The 22,445-nt window shown below is 43.2% G+C and overlaps 2 long non-coding RNA genes across 2 annotated transcripts; one reads left to right on the top strand and one right to left on the bottom strand.

Moving 5' to 3' along the window:
• Nucleotides 1-116: 116 nt before the first annotated feature.
• LOC121065189 lies at nucleotides 117-22,078 on the bottom strand. Its single transcript, XR_005816930.1, has 3 exons — nucleotides 20,322-22,078; nucleotides 1,337-1,345; nucleotides 117-127 (listed from the first exon to the last, which is right to left on the bottom strand). It is a non-coding gene; the product is annotated as an uncharacterized LOC121065189 (long non-coding RNA).
• LOC121065188 lies at nucleotides 1,230-4,941 on the top strand. The gene is made up of 3 exons (XR_005816929.1): nucleotides 1,230-1,289; nucleotides 3,304-3,389; nucleotides 4,359-4,941. It is a non-coding gene; the product is annotated as an uncharacterized LOC121065188 (long non-coding RNA).
• Nucleotides 22,079-22,445: the final 367 nt, after the last annotated feature.

The raw sequence follows: 22,445 nt of genomic DNA on the forward strand, positions 1-22,445 counted from the left end.
CCACAGAGCAAGAATTAATTTCAAAGGGAAAAAGCCTTAGGAGGGAGCTTTTTTTTGGTGTTTTCTTTCTTTTTCTAGTTCTTTGCTGTATGAATGGCTTGGCTTCTCTCTGCCTCTCAGATTGTTCCTGTCTCCTTTTTCTTAAGTAGCCTCACATTCATATGTCCTCTGGAGAGTATATAGTAAATATCCCGTGGCTAACTAGGGAATGCATCATGACATGGTAAGTTTTTCTTATGTGGATTTTGCTGAAGGCAAATAAAGGGCAGTAAACAATGAATGGCACTAAACACTTCTTCCATATTCATGGCACTTAGATACAGATTTTTGAAATTGGATTTGCCTTAAAGAACTGGTTTTTGATCTTAATGTAGTGCAGTAGGTCACTATCCAAAGTGGTAGTTCAGAGTTGTATATGGGTGTTGAAAGACAGCAGGCATGCTTATCATGTCTTTAAGTGTAGCAAACAGGAGACACATTAGCATAGATTTTCACGACAGCGACTTTTAATTTATTTCAGTTTGAAAAAATCTGTCCTTTATAAAAAGTAATTCATTATTACTTATGGAAAAAAAAAAGAAAGAATAGAGGAAATATTCTATGACACAATAGAAAAAATTAAAAAATATTGCTTGAACACTGAATCATCAGATCCCTTCTCCGAAAAACAAACAATGGCACCAAAGCTTCTGAAAGCAAATGTATTTTACCTTGTAATTTGTGATCTGAGTCGACAGATTTTAAACTTGTTTCTTCATTAAAGGTTTAATAAAAACTGTATTTAAATTGAATTGTAGTACCAAAATTGTAAGATTTGAGTTTGAAAAAGCTCTGCCGAACTTATTTTCAAAATCACTTCATAAACAAAACAGCCACTTCACTGCTCCAGCCCAAACGTGTAAGGTTTTAGCATTACCTTATCTCTGATTTTTTGCATACCTAAAACATCAAAAGTAGTATTTTGTTTTTTAGATAAGCATGCTGCTGAGTTGAGACTTGTTTAGTGAGTTAAAAACATTCATATATTTCAGCACAATTGGCATCCCCAGACAATGTCTTTCATAATTATACACAAACTCAGTCTTTTCAGTGCCTCTTGGGAAACACCGCCATAGCTGGGAAAGGTGTTGAATTCTACTTTATAACTCACACCTTCCCCCTAAGGAAAGAAGTAGTGAAAAGCCTCAGCCCTCTGTGGTTGGGTTAGGTCACTGAAGTCATTGTTGGCACGCAGTGATGCAGCATATCGTGTAGGGCTGCAACCTGGCAACTAAATACGTCTGGAAAGGGTAATTTCATGGGTAATGGTATTAACATAAGGGCGAGTTATAAGAACAGAAGATGCCTAAAAATGCCATGAATTTTAACTGACATAGGTGTGGATTTTTTTATTTGTTATAGGCCTGTTAACATGTATGACCCACTAGTTCATTGGGATCCACACAGCTGAGTCTGGAAGCATGATACGTTGATACATCTCATGCATTTCTAAGATCAAAATGCGTTTTGCCTGTAGTACTGGGCATTATTGATAATTCTTATGCTAACTGAAAATATACTTCTATGAGGTTTTAATTTGTCTCTAGATTGATTGGCTTATTCTAGGAAAGAAAAATGTGTGCCTATATTTCATTGTGTTCATATATACATGCTGTTGGAGCATGAAAGGTACTTACATGGGCATAACAGGAGAAACAGTTTTCAAACCTGATAGTATTCTTTACTGAACATATGCTTTGTAAGAAGTCTTTTACTGAGTTAATTGCATTTCCAAATAAGGAGCAGAGTAGAGAAATCAGTCAAAGGGGAAATACAATTTATAAGCTGATATTTTTCAGCTATGCTTCAAAATCCATTTCTTATCCTTAAAGTTAAGAGCAATCCTTACAGCACAGTATTGGTTCATGAGTATCCTGGGGCAAATATGTTAGGACTGTCCATGCTTTGCAAATGTGATAATTACCTAGAGTCAATTAATCTATTGTATAACAGTCTATGAAAACGCATTCTCCTGAAGCAATTGTTTTTGAACTGAGTATTTGGTCTTATAATTTGGTCTTATAATTAACAAATTGGAAGTTATCCTGCACTTTCAAGCTGATAACAAAACAGAGGTTTTGTGTGTTGCTAGGCAAAAGAAGAGGAAGCATCAAAACATTGTTTGGGTATAATTTTAAAACAGTGCAAGACTTTGCTAAACACAAGTGTGTGTTTATGGTTTTAAAGTGGTGAAGAAATGACAATAAAAGTCAGCAGGCTCATGTAACTTAGAGGTGCATTTCTTACTGTCTACTCCACGGAACTCACACTTGCATCAATAGGAAGAAAACAGCAGCCAGCTAAAGGAAAGAGGTAGATGAGGAGGCTGTCCAGTTGGACTTGCTTTTAGAAGTACTCGAGTTATATTTTTGTTATATATCTTTGAAGAGTTTAAACATACATATGTGATTAACAAGATTACTATTTAGTCCAGTAGTGATGATGACTTGTTGCACATTTGATGAAGTCTGTTAGGATATTCAAAGAAGCAGTGCATTTGACATAACTGTGCTGCTCTTAGCAACTGTCACAGGAGTGCGCAGCACAAGACTTGAAAGCTCCCTTAAGACTCCCAAGTCCAGTCTTTGCACCAGAGAAGTAGAGGACTCTTCTAAGCCTGAGCAGTACTAAGAAGCAAGTCAAGAGGTACTGATAGTCACTTCGAAAACAGTTCTAGACCTTCAGGAAATTACTTTCACCATTCATTCCTACACCTTCTGTATGACCCTTTTGACTGAAAGCTCAAAAGCTGTCAAAGCTCTGAAAGCTATCAAAGGTGAGTTAATCAAAACTGAAATGCTCCCTTGGTTGTTTTGAACAACCAAGTCATGAACAGTTTGCATTAACATGGTAATATGTTGGACAATAAAGTTGTGTGTGCATTACTATTACAATTATCAAGTAAAAACTTTACACTTGAACCACCAGTGAAGTAGAATCTACTGAATTTGCCGTATATAAACCCTTTCATGGCCTAGCCAGAAATACCTTCTGGTATTTTAAATTCAGGAGGGCTACACTTGTCTGTGTGCCCTTCCTTCCACTCTTCCATTGAGATAAATGAAATAATACACTGGTGTTTCCGTAAATATTTCTCCCCCTTATCTTCTCTAATGTAGTGTTACATAGCAGGAGCAGAAAATTGTGTATTTTGAGACTACAGAAAGTAAAGGAAGATGGATGAAAGGCTTCCTAATGTCTGCATAGCTAAGGGATCAATTCTGTCAGTCTGACTCTTATCCAACCACACTTTTGATGTATTAGTGTTTACAGGAGCGATGGATACATAAGGAGACTTGGGCATGTTTTCATCTGAAAGAGGCCTTGTTCTTAGCCCAATCATTGAACAGGTAAACACTGTAATTATAACCTTTAGGTGGAAGCTGGTTGTTCTGATGTGTGTTAAATTAATTTTTTTCAGCAGCTGTGAACAGTGGCACTGTATTTGCCAACAGTTATTAAAGAGGAGTGATCTGAGGCCTGTTTTGAAACGTGGCAGATTGCTGTTGCCTGTCTTCCAGTGTTGGTTATATCGTTTATAACTTCCTAAGTATATAGGATAAGAACTCTCAGGTAGTTTTCACATTATGTTTCAGTTTCAGTTGAGTTCATCTGTTTTCCTTTCTTCTTTCCATCCATGAACCTCACCTGTAGCCTTATGTCAAAGCTTCCAGGTGAGGTTCTCTCTCTCCTTCCCCAGGTGGGTGTCTGCTGCCACATGTTTTAGTGTACTGGTAATGATGTACGTAAGCCTTACTGTAGCCACAAATTGAAGGGAATAGATGTACACCCACAAAGCATGTGCTGCTTAAAATCTGAGTCATAGCTGTGAATCAGAAACGTGCCCATTGCAGCTGCTGAAAGAGATTTAGGAAGGTGTATTATTCCCGTTGAGAACAACGGTAGCCTTAACCTTCCATCTGCATAAAAGTAGACTGTAGCCTTAAAAAATCTCTACCATTAAGGAGACCCCACAAATTCATTCACTTTTGAATAAAGTAATTGACAAATTACATAAGCTGCTCATCAGCCCGCTTTCCTCAAGGCCTTGCCTGTTTTGGATGTCCTCCCTCCTTCAGAGCACTAGGTACTTAATTTAAGAGGTGCGTATTTTAAAATACACGTACGTAGTTTGACAGATAGGATGGAGGAGGAGCAGGGCACGTGTCCCTGAGCGAGACTGGTGTTTACTGAAGTGGGCAGGGGCAAGTGGGGACATGAATTCCGGTCCCAAATGACAGAGTCTGGCAGTTAGGGCAAAAGAGTGTGGGCTTTTGCATGTGGACTGACAGACCCTCTTTATTCTTTCCCACACCCAGGCACAACCTTTGAAATGCAGACTTGACAGGCAGAGCTGGAATATCTACTTCCCTTCCCGGGGCAGCTCCTGCGAGCGCGAGGCCTGCCTGCCCCAACAGGCCCGGCTCTGCCGGCTGGCTCCGAGGGGCACGGCGCACCTCAGAGCTGGGCGCTGCTCGGGCGACCTGCCCGGCTGCTACGGGCTCGCAGGTGGCAAAGGAGGCGTCACCCGTGTGGGCTTAATTCTAAGATAGGGACAGAGGCCATAAACTGCCTGTAAAAACGCCGAGAAGCGTAGAAACGCTCTATGACTACATATCCCCTAGCGGCATCTACCACATGTTTCTGCACGGGTTCACGATGCGGCTCCGTTGCACAAGTTTGAGCAGATCAAACTTATTTTATTCGTCTCACGCTTCATTAGAAGGTTTCATTGGATAAAGTTCTTCGTAGCTTATCTTTGAGGTGGCACAGGAAGCAACAGGTTGTGTGGGTCACCTGCACTGACAAAGATGAAAATAGGGCTGGTAGAACAGCAGCTTCATGCACGGGTTTGCTTTTGCCCTTTTTGATCCATTCATAAATCCTGTTGTAAAATAAAATGCAGAGTTTGGAAAAGTTTATCTTCGCAAAGTTTACTTTGGAGGGTTTTTTATGCGACGTGTAATTCAGATTTCCTGCTGACAGAACCTCTGGGTTTTTCATCTTCCAGAATTTCCTACCGCGTTGTCTAAACCAGCTGTTGTGCTGGTCCACGTCTGTAACACTGGGCTTGGCGGAGCTCCAGATGTGGCAAAACTGTTCCTCTGCAGGGCCTGCTCCTGCTGTGGACACCTATGTGGAGCTCTTCTCTCTTGCTGTACCCTCTTAGATTTTGCTGCCTCACTAAGGTGTTTTGTACATGGCATTTATGCATAGTGCCTTAAATTTATTATTTTTCAAATCTATATGTCAGTTTTCTACTCCTGTGCCTGTTTTTGTAGCAATCAGTTTGGCCTAGCATTCCTCACAGAGTGATTTTGTTACTGTCATACTCATGCGAGCTGTGCAATACTAAAACAGGATTTATTCATGTGTTCGTCATTGGTAATTTCTGATAGACCGCTGTTTTGTACATCAATTATGAAACTAAAAAATCACTTTAGATCCTGCCCATGCAGGCCAGTGTTGGTTCTGCTTCTACAGAGCATTGCAAGTCATCAATTAGTCCTCCACATGCTAGAGTAATATAGTGAAGTAACTCCTTGTTGTCCTTAGAAATCCTTTCAGGGTTGTTTTGTTCATTTTTGTGCCTGTAAAATGTTCTTCGATAAAGTGCTTGTGAAAACCTGCACTAAGCTACATACTGGGTGCAGTGCAGGCAAGACAAAGGCAAACTCCTTTCTGAGCTGCTGTCTGTACTGATGGAGGAAGCAACACCTGTTATGTTCAATAACAACTGCACTGAAATCACCGTTTGTGGTAGAAGCTACAGCGTCGAAGGGAGGCATCTTTCTGCTGCTTTGTTTTCACATAGTGGGATTGTTAACTTCTTCATTCAACAGTGTCGTTGGCTGATTGGGAAAATTTGGGGAAGAAGGCAGAAAGTTGTCAAGCCTGCTTGGGGCAGTTTCCATCAGCAGGCTGTTCTCATCTTTCCTGAAGCCACAGGTAAAATGTAATTTGCCTGCTAGCTCTGCAGCAGCATTACTCTGGATTAGAGTGTGGAAAGTTGGGTGCTTTCCTCAAACTGTATTCTTACAGGAGAAGCTCTGGTTTCATGAGAACATTTCCAGCCCCGGAGACTGGGGAGAGAGCAGTGTGAAAATACATTCCGTTGAAAAGGTCAAATATTGGGAGGCAAGTACAAAGAAATTAAAATGCGGTGCTTCCCTCTGTTAGCAGGGAGGTGGTTTGGGTGCACGCTGGCTGTGCTGCAGCAGGAGCTCTGCTGCAGCCCTGTGCCAGCAGAGGTTGCTGTGTCGGAGAGGCTGGGTGCTGGGAGGTGGCAGCATCGCTGCCGGGGCTGTTCCCCCTGCCCGCAGCACAGCCTCTGCTTGCTCCTGGCTGCTCCCGAGCCCCCTTCCACAGCAGCAGGCACTGGGAGTATGCTGGAGGAGAGGGCATGCGCTCCACTGCGGAGTCAGTATTTGGGGGATATTTGGCAACTCTGTGGGGTCCAGCAAAGAGAACGGGAGAGCTTGGAGGGCACAAGACATAAGGATACAGGGAGAATTAAATTTGTGCAGAGACGCTTGGGAGCTGGGAAGAGAGTGCCACTGCCATCTCATGATTTTGTGGGTAGAGATGTGGACTGAAAATTAAGACCCTGCTGGGATGCATTTCTGCTGAGATAGGAAGCTGCAACCATTTAGCAAATTTTGGGAAGATGCTTTGCATCCCAGTCAAATGCCTTCTCCAAGCAAGGATACCACAGGCTGCAGAAAAATACCTTACTTTTCTGCTGGAATGCTGGGTGGGGACGAGCATCATTCTCGCATGATGAGGAGGCTAGGGGAGCACTGCGGCTTGTGAAAGGAATTGGTCCTTCCCTTGCCAAGGCAAAAAGGTACAAAAACTAAGAAGCAAGATAGATGTGTGTCTTGGCCTTATGTGGCAAGGGTTCGGTAGTGGAGGCCTGCAGGGGTAGCCTCTGTGAACAGAGCCCAGCAGCTTCCCCATGTCAGATCAGAGCCAGCTCCAGAAGGTTCCAAATTGGACCTGCCACTGGCCAGAGCTGAGCCATGAGTGATGTTGGTTGGGCCCCTGGGAGAGCAGATTTAAGAAAGCAAGAAAAAAGAAAGAGAGCAAGGAGTGAGAAGCAGCCCTGCAGCCCCCAAGGTGAGTGCAGCAGGAGGGCAGGAGGTGCTCCAGGCACGCAGCACAAGTTCCCCTGCGGCCTGTGGAGAGGCCCCTGGTGGAGCAGGCTGTCCCCCTGCAGCCCATGGGTCCCACACGGAGCAGATCTCCACGCTGCAGCCCGTGGAGGAGCCCCCGGTGGAGCAGGTGGATGTGGCCTGGAGGAGGCTGCGGCCCATGGAGAGCCCCCGCAGGAGCAGGCCCCGGGCCAGAGCTGCAGCCTGTGGAGAGGAGCCCACGCAGGAGCAGGGGGCCTGGGGGGAGCTGCCGCCCGTGGGAGACCCGCGCTGGAGCAGTTTGCTTCTGGGGGATGGACCCCGTGGTACGGAGCCGCGTGGGAGCAGTTCTTGAAGAGCTGCTGCCTGTGGGCAGCCCCTGCAGGCTCCGTTCGGGAAGGACGGCATCCCGTGGGAGGGACCCCACATGGAGCAGGGGCAGAGAGGGACCGTGGGGGAGTGGTAGACGCAAAGTGTCAGCCCCCATAGCCCGTTCCCCTGCACCACTTGGAGGGAGGAGAGAGAAGAAGGTAGAAGATAAAACCACGACAGTGTGAAGCTATTCACGGCCAAATCACTGTTAAAGAATCACAGACTGGCTGAGGCTGGCAGGGAGCTCTGGCCCCACCAGGCCCAACCCCACCCAGAGCAGGGAGTCCAGGGCCATGACCAGGTGGCTTCTGAAGATCCCCAAGGAGACTCCACCGCCTCTCTGGGCAGCCTGTGCCAGGGCTCCGTCACCCCCACAGCACAGAAGGGCTTCTGGTGTTCAGATGGAGCCTCCTGTGGGCCACTTTGTGCCCATTGCCTCTTGTCCTGGCACTGGGCACCACAGAAACGAGCCTGGCTGCATCCTGTTTGCAGCCTCCCTTCAGGTATTTATAGACATTGACAAGATCCCCCAGAGCCCTCTCTTCTCCAGGCTGAGCGGTCCCAGCTCCCCCAGCCTCTCCTCACAGGAGAGGTGCTCCAGTCCCTTCAGCATCTCAGTGGCCCCCGTATTGGACTCTTTACAGTATGCACATGTCTCTCTTGTACTGGGGGGCCCAGAACTGGACACAGCACTCCAGATGCGGCCTCACCAATGTTGAATAAAGGGGAAGGATCACCTCTTCATGGTAGAAGGGCTCTAGAAGTGCGAACAAAAATAGTTTTGGGATGTAGCAGTGTATGAAATAAAGAATAGACAGATACTGAGCTGACAGTACAGAAATACTGGCAGTGTTTCTGTGTGTGGTGCATCAGTTTTGTCTAGAGCAGGAAAAAAACAACCTACAACCTGGGCAGTTAGTAAGCTTGTACAGGTAACAAATGAGACACTTGGTGTCTGATTCCACACAGCTTGCTGATATCCTCTCTCCCTAAGTTCCTCAGCCCCAAACCTCCTTCCTTTGATTTTGTGCGGAGTACGTGATGCTGTGAGTTTTTAGAGCCTTGTTGAAAATAAAGGGCTCCTCAGCTAAGGGTGATGCATGTGAGTGGAATTTGAAATGTAAACTTGATTTTGGGAACAAGCCGGTAATAGTGAAACCAGCGAGAGTTCCAGGTGCAGGTATCAAGTTTTCTTTCCAGTTTTCTTGAAATGGGTCAGCAGTGCTGTGTGCGAATCCCATGTGTGTATTGAGAGGAGTGGGCTGGAGAAAATGGGAGAAGCCCTGAAGCAGAGGAGCAGACCGGGAATGGAGCCAGGGACCTGCACCTGTGGTCCCATTTGAAACGAGCTGCAGTGAATCATTGTGGGGGGAGGAAGATGTGACAGCAGAAAATGGATGTAATAAATCCTGTCATTAGGAGGCTAGTACTGCACTGCTTAATGCTTCCTGATTGTTTTGAAGTTCCTGTCTGAATGTTGTTTGCTATTTTGTAATGTCTTTATGGTTTGGTTGTTGCTTGTTTGTTTTCCAATTTTGTAGCAGAAGAAACTCTTAAAGAAAACAAACTATAGATGTTGCCTTCCCCTAATCAGTTTGAAATATTTACGTTTTCTGATTATAAGTTGTCCTAAAGATTTTAACCAGTTGTGTTACAGAATACTGTTTTTTATAGAACCACATGCATTTTCAGCACACCGGAGATGAAAAAGCTTTCAGCATTTTGAATGTCAGCACGGTATAAAGATACCAAAATCAGCTTGGCAGTGAGGTTTCTGCTTGTGCGCAGGAGTGAGGGAACTGAGTGGGGTTAGGCAATGTGCCCCTCTGGTGGCAGCGAGCCTTTTGTGTGTAAAGTTGTGGCCTCGTTATTCAACCTTCACGTAGAGCATTGACTGTGTTTTGGGAATTTCTTTAATTTTGTTTTGTGCTTACCAAGGAGAAGAAATACTACTTTAATGCTGTCTGATAATATCTGAGTTGAAAAATACATTAATCCTCGAGATCTGAATTAGAAAATAAGAGTTACAACTTTTGAAATTAATTAAATATAAAATACATTTAGTTGAGATGCTTGTTTTTCAAATTCAATAAAACAACCCCCTCCCCATCTACTGCTGTTTCCTCAGAACATTCAAGAGCATCATCCAACTACAGTAAAGTTCAGATATTTCTGAGAAGTTCTGGAGATGCCTGTGGTCAGGTAACGATCCATTTTTTTAGGGAACAGTGATTGCGTCAGAATAACTACTAGTTGCAGTTTTTGATTGCGAATGGACCTTACTTAAAAAAAAAAATCTTTAGTTGGATTTTTGACTTCATCACTATTATTGTGTATAAATGAGATGCAAAACCTGGAGTCCATTTTGTCCATTGAGTGAGGTTAAGAACACACACATACACTCACCTTCCCTGAAAAACAGTTTTGAAAAATATATTACATATGGATGCTAAGTACAGCAAAATGCTCACAGGAAATATTTTATACCCAACCTGTGGAAGCAAGTCTGCTGTGCTGACAGAAGTTTAAGACACACGAGTTCAGAAGGAGAACCAGGGGGATCCTCGTTTGGTGAGCTGGCTGGTCGCACAGGGGTGGAGAGGCCTGGATGCACACTTTGGCTCCCAGATGACTGGTTTTGTCCCACTTTCAACAACCATTGAAGAAATGCACGAATACGTTTTGGGACAAAGCTGTCACAGCAGGGTGGATCTGAAGCAGGGTGGATTGCAGTGCTGTGGAGATGGAGAAACGTGGAGACACATCAGGGAGCAGAAGCCAAGGCTTGCCCCAGGTAGCTGAGCAATGACAGCAAGCTCTCGGCCTGGCCAGGTGGAGTCCTGGCTTCCTCCATGCACCACAGCATGGCCTCACTAACAGGAGCAGGGAGGAGCAAATTAACCTGTGCTTAGTGACTGGTGTGCCCCTAGGGCGCTGATTTGAATTACCTGGGGCTCAGTGTTGGAAACTGAGGCTGGGTCTTCTGTTTCCTAGACATGTGCTAGCCATGAGGCTATCAAATACAAGGGGTAGGTGAGAAGGGAAAAGAAGAATCTGCCATTCATACCTCTCAGTACGAAACTTCAGGATGGCATGTTTTTGTCACTCTTGTATTTAGCCTGATAATATGGCACCGTATTTTAATTTTGAATACATCCTGACCTAATAAAACCAATCCCCGCCTCTGTGAGAAGCAGAGATTTATTATTTATTTTCCTGATAACATACAGCAAAGGTCTTGAAGAATTTTTTGCGGGCAACCCCACTGGTGGATTAGTGCCCTAATTCAATCAGAGCATGCAAAATACTAACCCTAGGCAGAGATAAACTACAAAGTGGAGGAGATTTTGACAATGCTAAATATAGTGAAAGTACCAGGGGAAAAAAATATCTGCAATCCTCTTATATGATTATTAAAACAAAAGCGCACACACACATGAAACCAGGGATGTCTTAGAACGGGTGGCAGAGGGAGCTGGCAAGAGAACAGCCTGTTCTAGCTGGATGCTTTGGTATTAGTTGCAATGCTGTAACGAAGTAAATATTTCAGTACTGCCTGTAGGTCTCTAGACAAGCTGGTAATGAGCACATTGGCCATTTTCTCTTTCCCACAGCTACCTGGCACGTCCTTTCACTGTCCCTCTCTATTTACATGTTCTGTCCTTTTGCCCTTCAGATTTTTGAGAAGCTTCTTGCTCATCCCTGCCTCCACAACCTTCATTCACTGCCTTTCTCAAATATGCTTTTTCATCTACAACTGCATCCATGTCTGTGCCACAGGTTTTCTTGAAGTCACATAGCCTCTTGCGTGCCCTGCTTGTTCACACTGGTCCTTGTGCACAGCATCCATGTGCAGAGCACATAGATCATGGTACCTGCATCTTCACCGCAGCATCCCTGTGCTAGTGCCAATGCAAACATTTAGAAACAGATTTAAAAGCCCTAAGGAGTGCAACCTCACCTTCTGGCTTCCTTCTTTAGCACTTAATCAATAGCACCTGCATCCCTTCTCAGTGGAAAGAAAAAAAAAAAAGAAAAAAAGAAACATTAATAACAGTAGGTCCCAGCAGGAGACTAGATTGCTGCAGTGATATGAAGCTGTTTGAGAAGCCGTGGTGGGACAGCACAGTTTGCACTTCAGGCTGTTCCAATTAAAGTTAATGTCCTTTCCACTGCCATGTGTGAAACCTTACAGGTGAGGAATGATTTTAATTACGGGTAAATTGCATCTTGTTCATGGGGCTGAGGTCAGTGATTATACTCAGAAGACATAATGAAATAAACATGCGTAAAATTGCATGAGAAAATTAAAACCTCTGGGAGAGGAGCTAGAGGGAAAACAGAATGAAGCTGAATGGTGGAACAAATAACATCAGGTTGGCAAAAGCACAGGGAAAAAGGTATGTTAGTTCTTGCTGAGGCTGCAGACAACGTGGTGGTACCTGAACTCATCATGTAAGTACCGGTAGCTTTATGCTAGCACAAGCTATAGCACTCCCTCTGGGGCTGGCTGTCCCTGGTGTTTCCTCCCTTGTTGCAGCCCAGCCTGCAGCACTCCTGCCCCGCATCGCCCAGTGCACAGCGTGGTTCTGCTCTGATGATGCCAACCCTCATTAAGTATGAGACTGGCACCTCAGCCCTGCGGCGTGGCAGGAGGGCTGCAGGATCACAGGTGAGCTCTTAGAGCATGCAATGGTTTCAAGGGATGTGCTTGGATTTAAAAATAGCTAATATGCTGGGGGAGAACATGCACAGGGCTCCAAGGAGCTTTGCTATTAGTCCTTTACAGAAATTAAATACAAGATTAAGAAAAAAATGTTTTAAATACAATTGCAGTTGCTTGCATCTCGCTAAATGATCTGCAGTATAGTTGCAGTTGTTTTCAACCACTAAATTATTTTCTAAGTCCCTACTGAAAGCAAGGGCCTTCTGATTTAACGTCTTAGGTTTTGTTCCAGTGAGTAGGCAGTTTGTAATCACAAGCAGTTTTGCATTTAATAACAAACTTTAAAACGTATGTGTATGGAAATTGTTGCAGTTTTTATTTGTTGAATTAATATACCCTTTTATCCCGATAGCATACACAGCCTTTTTTGATGTTATGAGTCGTCTAACTTCAGAAGTCCGTAGCGCAGATGTTTATACCTGAGCTACTCGTCTGCTCTTGTATAGTCAATAGCAAAAAGTGGGTGCTTTGTGGTGTCCTCAGAGCTATTCTGGCTTCTTGCAGAGAACAAGGCTCCACAAATGCTATTGACTGTATCGACTAGATGCCTGCCAACTGTGAGGGGAGTATTGAGTGGTTAGGTTATGGGTAGGCACCTACGCTTACGTAGGTGAGCCCTGTGCTAGGAGCTGGGCCATAAGGAATACCATGAGGGGGAACCAAGGCTAGGCCCAAAATTTTTCCAGAAAAATTCTGGAAATCTCTCCATCCTGAATTCAGGAATGTTCAGGGTATGAGCAAGGAGCAGCTGTGGGAAATCAGTCCTTCAGGAAGCAGTAACAAGGGTGTGCTTATTGAGACTGACTTTGGCAATAGAGGTCATAGTGGAGAGTGCTGTGGAAATGGTGGGTAAGGATTATTGCTTGCTGCCTCTCCTGATACAAGGACCATAGAGTAGTGGGAGCCAGGCTAAAAATGACGATAATAAAACAAAGTGGATTTTCATAGAATGGGTAATTGAGTTGTTAAACTCCTCACATAAAGGATGTTGTGACTGTTAAAATTGTGTGTGGCTCAGGAGGAGACCGAACAAGTTCATGGAAATCTGTCAAGGGCTACTAATAGCGAGGAGCCCAAGAAGTCCCTGAGAATGGAGAATAGCGGCAGAAGTACAACGTGTTCTTGCACTGTTTGTATACTGTGATCTGGGCTAAAGCTGAAGGAGACAAGATACAGGGTTAGATGCACCTCAGCACTGACATTTTACAACCATTGTGAGTGATCTTTCACGTGTAGAAAACTACTTAATCTTCCTTAATTTGGTTGCATTTATTCCAGAGCAACTTTGCATGTTTGCAATAGTATAGAAATATCTTTTCTTTTCCTGTCATGTTGTAATTGTTTGTTTTGTTGGTCTTACTCATGTTTATTTTTAAAATGAGATATTCATCTCAGGGGAACAAAATAAATGAGGGAAAAAAAAAAAAGATTTATGCCAAAGTACTCCTAAAGTACAAAAACAGATCTCCCAGAAGATGTAAATTTAACTTGCTGAGATCAGACTTTCATCTTGCCTTCCAGAATAAGCTACAAAGAGTTGTTTCTGCTTCTTTTTAAATTATTTAAAATGATCTCCGAAGACTTTTGACATTTAATAATTATGAGCTTGTCCTAAAAGCTGATGAGCAGCAACTCCAGGGGTGCGCTGGCATTGTTTACCCTGCCATGAATTAATGGCACAAACCATGCCAGGCCTCTCTTGTGGGAAGCGCAAAGAATTATGACGGGCATAATAAATACTGGAGACTTCTAATTTTTACTAACTGTTCTTCCTTTAGGACAATAGAAAAAGTCTGGGAAGATGGTTTAATGTTCCTCAATTTTCTGAGGGTACTTTTTTTAACCCTCGGGTGATGTGAGAGGTGACATTAATCACGAAGAAGTGCAGATAGCTACACAACGGAAAGTACACAAATCTTCTTTGCTTTCATGATCAGCAGCTCTAGATAGAGGGGCTGATGCAAATCTACCACGGGTATAGGATCTAATTAGGAAAGTCGTTACCTTGAGGCACTTCTACTTTTTCTAATCCCCATCCAAAGGGAAGTTCACTTGCACATTGCACTTCACTTTTATGTGCTCTGACGAGAGGAATCGTACTTATCTCTCCCTTTTGTGTTTGCCTGGGTTGATGCTCATGAGGCAGGTGAAAGCGCGCCTGGTGCCCAGCTGACCGGTTGTGCATCTGGAGAAAGTGAGGTGTGCTTTGACAGCCTGCAGCTTGTGGGGTTGCTGCTACCTCTGATGAAGAATGCAGCATGGTGGAGCCCATGGTGGGCTGTGGGTTTGTGGCAGGTGAGGGCTGACAGCACACTGAAGGAAGAGTGCATAAAGTCGGTGTCGTTCATTGGTTTTTGCTATGGGAAGAGTTGAGTGGAAGATCTGGTTTTAATATTTCTGACTGTGCTGTGTAATTGTCATTATGCAACTACAATTGTATAATCCTGGACAATTACCTCAAAAAGAAACTGTTTCTGAGTGTCTAAAATGGACATGCAAATGCTCTGCAGACTGCAAAATTCACTGACAAGTGAGATGCTCAGAATTTCCTCTCAAGCATCTAAAAACAAGTGTGCTCGCAGCAGTTCTGGTTTTGCCTTCATCTGCTTCAGATACTCTTATCCCATTTCCCAGGAAGTATCAGCTCGGCTCAGAATTAATGAAAGGAAAAGCACGTGGATGCTGTAGTAAATTTGTTTTTAAAACCTGTATGAAACGGCTGCCATTCTGCCTGGTGCAAAGACTGTCGTGCAATGTAAGGAAGGTTTGGGGCTCGGCTGTGAGGACCTATGGAGTGAGTCAACAAGCACTGGGTGCGGCAGGAGGCCTGGGGCAGGAGAGCCCTGTGGCTGTGTGGTCTCACTTCTACCTCTTCCGTCTCTTCCTGGTGCTACAGTCACATCTACAGAATGTAAATCAGGCAGGCATTTGGACAAGGCATGGCTTCCCTGTGGGTAGGCATGTGTGAAGGGCTTTGCCCAGGGAAGCTTTTAGGAATTTTAAATACTTCTGTAATATAAATGATGACACTTGTATCGCAGCAATGGTAACGCGTTGCTCTTAGCAGCAAGGGGAGCTGCACAAATGCTTAGGCAAAGTAAGCGTGGCCCAAACCTGAAATAAAAACAACACACAAAGCCAACCCAAACAAACCTTTTATGAGTGAAGCTGTGCTCAGAGTGGAACGAGCCCATATACTTGGTGATAACAGGTAATAACATATCCATCATAACAGATACCTCGAGAAATTACCCACAATGTGAGGGCTCAGAAGAGTGTGCACTAAGCTCCTTTACATTTTCACCTGCTAGCGCTATTCCGTGCTTATTCCCACAGGTAACATTGTACTGCTCAGCTTGGAAGTCAGGGGAGGAGAAGCAATGTGTATCTGCAAAACAGGTGTTTATTTCTCTTTCCCATTCCCAGGGATTTGCTCCAACAGAACAATTTCTGTCTGGTCAGAAGCAGGTACAAAAATTAGTGGCGAATGTGCAGGGTGAGCTGACTCATCTTCAAAGCAAACCACCTTAGAAATGACAGCAGAAAGCGAAGGTGGAAGCTGTGTCCAGGCTCTGTGATGCTACACTGGCATGTGGCAGGAGCAGCGACCTGCTCTGCAGGCACACAGCAGAGTCCTGAGGCTGTGACAAGCGAGAGGGCTGTGCCAGTGGTGGCTCCGGGTCTGCACATGGAAAGCACCCGCTCCTGTTACCTGCCCTTCTGTAGGGCTCAGCCTGCAAGTACGGAGCCAGCTACATAGAGGTTCCTGAAATTGCTGCCTAGAGGTTCCTGAAATTAACTCTCAAGAAGGTCTGACTTCTAATTTTCTGTTGTAAACAGCCACAAGGCATAGCTCGCACATCAGCTGGGCATATATTACTGAAATAATTGATTTTTAAATTAAAGCTCTGAAGAAGAGTGAGGAAAATACCTATTTTTCCAAACCGAAGCTCTACTGGCAGCAGTTTGAATCAATACACTAGGAAGTTTCTATTTCTCTTCATCATTTTCAGACTGCTGTTTTGACTGATTCTGAAGCAGTAGATGATGCGCCCTCTTGTAGATGGCATGTATATTATGAACCACACTGTACTTTCCTCCCCTCTTTGAGGTACATGGGGAGGAGCACAGACTTGATACACAGAGATGTAACTGATGCCACGATCACCTTGTGAGACCTGCCTATGTCCTGCTGAGCTCTGACTTTCTCACAGACTTTGTTATTCTTCATATGGTTATATCAAATGAGTTGACATAACAAAAAGGGATTTAAGGCCAAGAAATGAAATTGCTCAGTCTGCCGAACCCTTGCTTTAATTCCTCCTCACCCACCCACTGCTTTTGTGCCTTATTTTCTCATTTTGACAAACGGGCTGAGGTTCTAGCTCAGTCTGGGAGCTTGGGTGGTGGAGCTGAGCACTCCTTTAAAAAACTAAAATAAAACTCAGAAAAATCTTAGTGAGATTATCACTGAGATATCAGGTATTTCTCTAGGCTGAAGTAATGCAACCTAGTCCAGGGACTTTTGGTTTTTCTGATCTGCACCTTGCGTTTAAAAATGTTTCTGTCTGAAATGCCTTCAGACCATCGACCTGTCAAGCACACATTCCTCACTAGCATGAGTTTGGCACTGGGCAATATCTGGGACCAGCTCTTCAGAGACAGTTGTGATTAGCAGAGTCTGATAGTTCGTGCTTTGGGAAAGGTGTGAGTGCTGCCTGACTTTGTACAAAGGAAAGTGAGCTGAATTCAAAGGCGGAGCAAGATGTTCTGTGTTTTAAAAAAAAAGGAAAAGAAAAAACACCAACATCTGAAAGCAGTACAGTAAACAAATTAGAAAAACTTACAGCAGGGTAACCCTCGTGTGGGAGGTAAGACCTCTTTGATAGAGCCAAACAAACAAACCGTAAAAACTGTCTGCAGTCGGTGAGAGCAGGTCTGCCGGTTACTCAAAAATATTTAGCGTTTGAATTCTCTCTGCTAGTGTCATTCTGATTATGCATCATTGTGAAGCCTCAGAAGTCATAAAATAATCTTATATAAACACAAATAAAAAGGAGAGTGTGCTGTAAATTGCTGCTGTAGCCGGGCTCCATGGGATAAGCTGGAATTCCTCAGCAGGGACCGCAAAGCTTGCAGTTCAACCAACACAGATCTCAACACCCTCCAAAGGGTTTCTTAAAATATTTAAACAGTTGTGATTAATTTGAAGATAAGCATGGTTAAAGCTGAATCAGTTGTACGCATGTGTTTTGTATAGTATGGTCTCTCTGTTGTCAGGGTTGTGTTTTTTGTGCGTTTTTTGTTTGTGTTGTTGTTGTTTTAAATCTGGTGTAATTCTGCATATAGGTAACCAATAGCTGAGGTGCACTGGCGTGCTTGCTGTGCTGCAGTGTGTAGCTTGAGGGTGACTTGTTTTTGCAACCCAGACAGCTGCGGGGGACAGTCAGCAGCTCTATGCCACGCTTGGTAGCTGGCTGCTTCTGCCTAAATCACAGGCCCACGCAGCATTGCACGCTTGGTGCTATCCAACAATAACAGACAAAATGCCAGACAGATGATGTTGCAGGCTGCAGCTGGCTTATGGGCCTCAGGATCTTCCCGACCTGTTCTAAATGATCAATTGTGAAATTGTTGGGGAAGCTGATATACACTGCTGGTTTTTGGGCTTCGGGATAAGTAGTAAACATGGTCCAGGTGCATGCTTCCTTTGCTCCTGTTTATCTATAGAGATAGGAGTAGCTCTGATCAATATACACGTTGTTCATATTTTATGCAACATTCACAGCTGAGTTTTTATGCTATAGCTCACGGACATATTGTTGGACTCTTGTCCTTTACGGTGGTTTCATGACCCAGTCCTCTTCTGGTTTCTAACTGAGGTGCTGAAGTAACAATTAGTGCAAAAGCTGTCAGATGGACTGATTCCCGGGTCCCTCATGCTCGTCTTTCTTTTCCACGTACTAATCATGGCTTTTGCTACTCAAATATTCTTTTTATCAGTTACCACAAGCTCTCCCTCTGAGTTCCCTTCTTCATGTCCTACTACTGAAATTGGGCAGTCATAGCTGAGGCTCCCTGGAGCCCTTGCACAGTCCTCAGGGTGCAGAGCTTCTGCAGAGAGTTTTCTTGCATGTCATTTTGGGCACATTCCATCCTGATGACTTGTTCTTATTTCAGCATGTGAAGTTTAAGCTGCTTGTCTTCACCTTGAATGCCCTTCAGACTTCTGCTTCTCTCTCTTATCTTCTCCTGTCTTAACCCATAACCTTCACTTTACCAGTGATACTTTCATTTTCCACCCACTTGTCTTTTTTCATTCATGTATAGAGATTTGTATATGTACATATACACATATGTACACACTTTTGTTTCATATTTGCTCCTATATACAAAGATTCCTCCCCCAGTTCATCAGCAAGATTAGAACCCTCTCCCCAAAATATGCCTTTCTAAGGAAACAATGAGTAACAACAGCGTAGGACAAATGAAAGAAGCTACTATTTATGATTTAAAGGGAGGAAGGAGTGTGATGTTTGTTTGATCTAAATACCTAGTCCCTTTCTTTGTAGGTCTTTTTTCTTAAAGAATCAGCTTGGTTCAACAGCGACTGTGTTTTGTGTGTTTGCATGGCACATCACACAACAGGAACCTGAGTCTAATGATCGTACCCTAACAGAAATATTTCATACCTACTGTAAGTAAAGCAAGTCAAGTGAAATAACATCTGTCTTCAATGCTTGGAAGAAGAAAATCATCAAAATAAATGTGGCTTTTTTTGTGTGTTTTTTCTTTTCTTTTTTGAAGTTGTGCCTTTCTGAAAGAGTATTTCTTATTTTCTTGGTTTTCATGTCCAACCTGGTCAGCAGCAGCACTGCCAGCAGCAGGGGCTTTCCCACTGGACACATTTCCAGACCAGAACTGCTGCAGGAATTCCAGCTGTCACCCTGCTCGCTGCAGGGTCTTGCTGGCAGAGCTCTGGAGAGTATCTTGAGCTTTCCATTTTGAGAGAGGTGGTGATTGTCAAAGAAACCCTAACTGATGTCTTTGCCATTATATGGCAAATGTATTAAATACTTTTTTTCAGTTTGTGTCATGGGTAGGAACATAAATGGTTGTCTGAAAGCTTAAGATAGTTTGTGAAAGGGAGTGCTAAGGGTACAGAAGAGAAGATAGGCAGCATTCACAAATTCAGACTCAATCTGGCCTTGGTGACATGGCACAGCAGCAGAAATAGGGGCAGAAGATGCAGCATGAGAGCTTCCATTAGCAGAAATCACCTCCAAGTTCATCAGTACTTCTGGAAAGGGGCTGTACCGTATTAATAGATTGGCTAATGTTCAAGGATACCTTCTGTATATCTAAGTGTAATATATGTATACTAACACTCGGAGTCTTTCGTATGACTTTCACCAGATAATAGTGTGAGAGGTCAAATATTTCAAAACATACATCAGCTTGTTTCTGTGAACAGTGCAGGAGCAGGATCTCAGTAGGCAGCTGCTCAGCTTGAGGTTCCTGTTCCCTTCTTGCCACCCTTCCCTGATGGTGCCCGTGCAATGCACTTCTTTGCCCCTTCACTTTTTATAGAAGTTGTGTTGTAGCTCTGATACTCTAAGCAGAAAGAAGCTTTGTAAGGACAGGTAAAATATGTCAGCATTTGTGCAACAGGGAGAAATCAGCAGGAGATGAGATGTTGAGAGAACTGTAATGAACATAAAACCAATGTCTAGTCTGTATTATTTAATACTAAGTAGTGTAATAATCTTTAAGACCAAATGTTTTGTAAATCTTCCTTGAGGACTGAGATTAATATGTGAAAGGGAATTATTGTTTTGCTATGTTAAATAAGTGTGCTTTCTTATTTCCAACTCTTGTGAGTTCATCCTAGTACATAGTGGTAGGCAGGTTACACCCACATGTACACTACAAGGGCCTTTGGTTCACTGTATGATGTGTATCACATACTGCATGTCTGGATGTAAACTTTGGTTCAGGAACTAAGAACATTTCTTATAGTTCTTCTGGGGACAGGTTGGGAGCATTTGCACTTATGATTCTGGTGAGATCTGCCAGTGCTCCACTCTATTTTTATCTATTTTTTTTTTTGGATGGAGAGTTTGAAAGACTGAGGGGTTGTTTGTGAACTAGAAGATTGAGCTCAGAAGAGTTTTTTTTCTTTTCTTTTTTTTCCCAATGATGACTTTCTTCCCTGTGAGTCTGTACATGTTTTCCACAGATGCCAGTTTTAGGCAATATGTGACACAAAGTGGCTTGTCAACGCGAGTTTTCTTCTTGTACATGATGCTTGCTAGAGGATGAGCCTAGTTTGTACTTCTCTCATGCACCAAGATGAGGGTAGCATTTATGCCTATCAGCTTTAGTGATATTTAAGTCACAGTGCCAGTGTAAGGATATATCCAATGTAGAAACCTAAGTTTATCTTTATATGTTTTATTCAAGATTCATTGCTTTATCCATTTCTACTCACTCTGACTCAGTAGCTGTCTAAAATGTATCTAAAATGGAGACCTTCACAGCTGTGCAAACTGTGCAGCAACCAACTGCCTAAGGTGGCCAGAAAGGGAAGCTACTTGAAGAATGGAGGCTTTTTCCAGATTCAAAAACGTCATATTTAAAATTCTTCTGTCACCGCATCATGGCGTGAACAGCTGCCACCACATCTAGCTAGGAGCCCTGGAGGATTAGAAGTAAAAGCTTTGCTCGCTGCAGAAAGGAAAGTTGTTGTAGTGGTTTTAAGCCATGGTGTCTGATGGTGGGAGCTCTGTCTGATTCCTCCTTATCTCCCCTTGAGCTCTACGGCATCCCCATCTGCAAAGTTTTCTGCCTTCATGACTTTCTCATGTGCATGGAAATACTTATGTGTTCCTGAAATGCTGTGCCTGATATGGTCTCTCAGCACTTACTGGCGAAACTCTAACCCCCCTCTGCCTTCATAACTCTGTTAAAAACTATGGTCCACCTCTGGCTGACCCGTCCTACTGCATGCTGCGGCTTCTGTGCGCCCCTGGGCGAGGACCCCCCTGCACAGAGCAGGAGCTGTGAATCTCAACCTGAGCAAGACCAGGACAAAAGGAAACAAATTTTTACAGCAATCACAATGCACAGAAACTCACCACATTTAATACTAAGCTTGTATATTCTTTCAAATGAGTTTTTAAAGTAAAATGCATTATTCAAGGACACATGCTGCTAATAGCATGTCTTGCCTTACAAAAGATGTAGCAGCTCAAGTAAATGGTTAAACCATTGTATAGCAGTAAGAAATGTGTGTATTGTTACAGAAAATACATTAAAACAGATGAACTACCCTTCTAGATTCAATCCTTATGTCTTTTTTAAAGCGTGTAGGAAGAGTAGCAATGAAACTCTATAGCTTTCAGCTTTCAGAAAATAGTAAGTCAAAAGGAGGGAATATTTAAATACAGACAAGATAAAGAATAGCAGGTTGGAGAGGGAGAAAAATCTGATTTGCATAATTTGGCGTGATGCTGCTTTCTTGGATGGGTTCTAGTAAGTTATAAGGATAAGCTATATTTCCTTCCATAAACTTTGCTAATAATGCTGAAGGGTTTATTCTGGGGATAATTTTCACTGACTACACAGGAAGAATATCTCCTTGACATTATCTAGCGAAGTTTTACTAAAAATATTTTTAAGTTTAAACTTCCAGCTTAGATATTGCTGCTACTTCTGGTGCTGAGGTCAGATAATGGAACTGGACCAGAATCAGAAGCGATCTATTTTAATTGTTAAACCAAATATAGTGCATAAAACTAAGGATTTTGGATAGTAACACAAGATGTTTATGGATTAAGTTTTCCCATACTTGACTAGTGATTTGGGAGCTGTACTTTTACATAAATATGTATATTTCCTGTATTTAATAACTTACATATATGTATATTTAAAATCAGTAGTTTGATATCATACCACATTATTGATGTTTTCTTTTCTCTGAGCTGTTGATTACCAAAGATGTTATCATGTAGCATTCACACAGTCAAGTCTTGCAGAGATTGGAGCTGGACTGTTTTCTAGTGCAAAGGCACGTATTAGGCCAAGCAGAGTCTTCCAAGGAAGAAACACTAAAGAATTAATCTGCTCATCCATCTCAGCGAACATTTCACCTGTCTGTGGGTGACTGAACTCAC

Source organism: Cygnus olor, chromosome 2 (genome assembly GCF_009769625.2).
Source record: "Cygnus olor isolate bCygOlo1 chromosome 2, bCygOlo1.pri.v2, whole genome shotgun sequence".
Lineage (NCBI taxonomy): Eukaryota > Metazoa > Chordata > Aves > Anseriformes > Anatidae > Cygnus > Cygnus olor.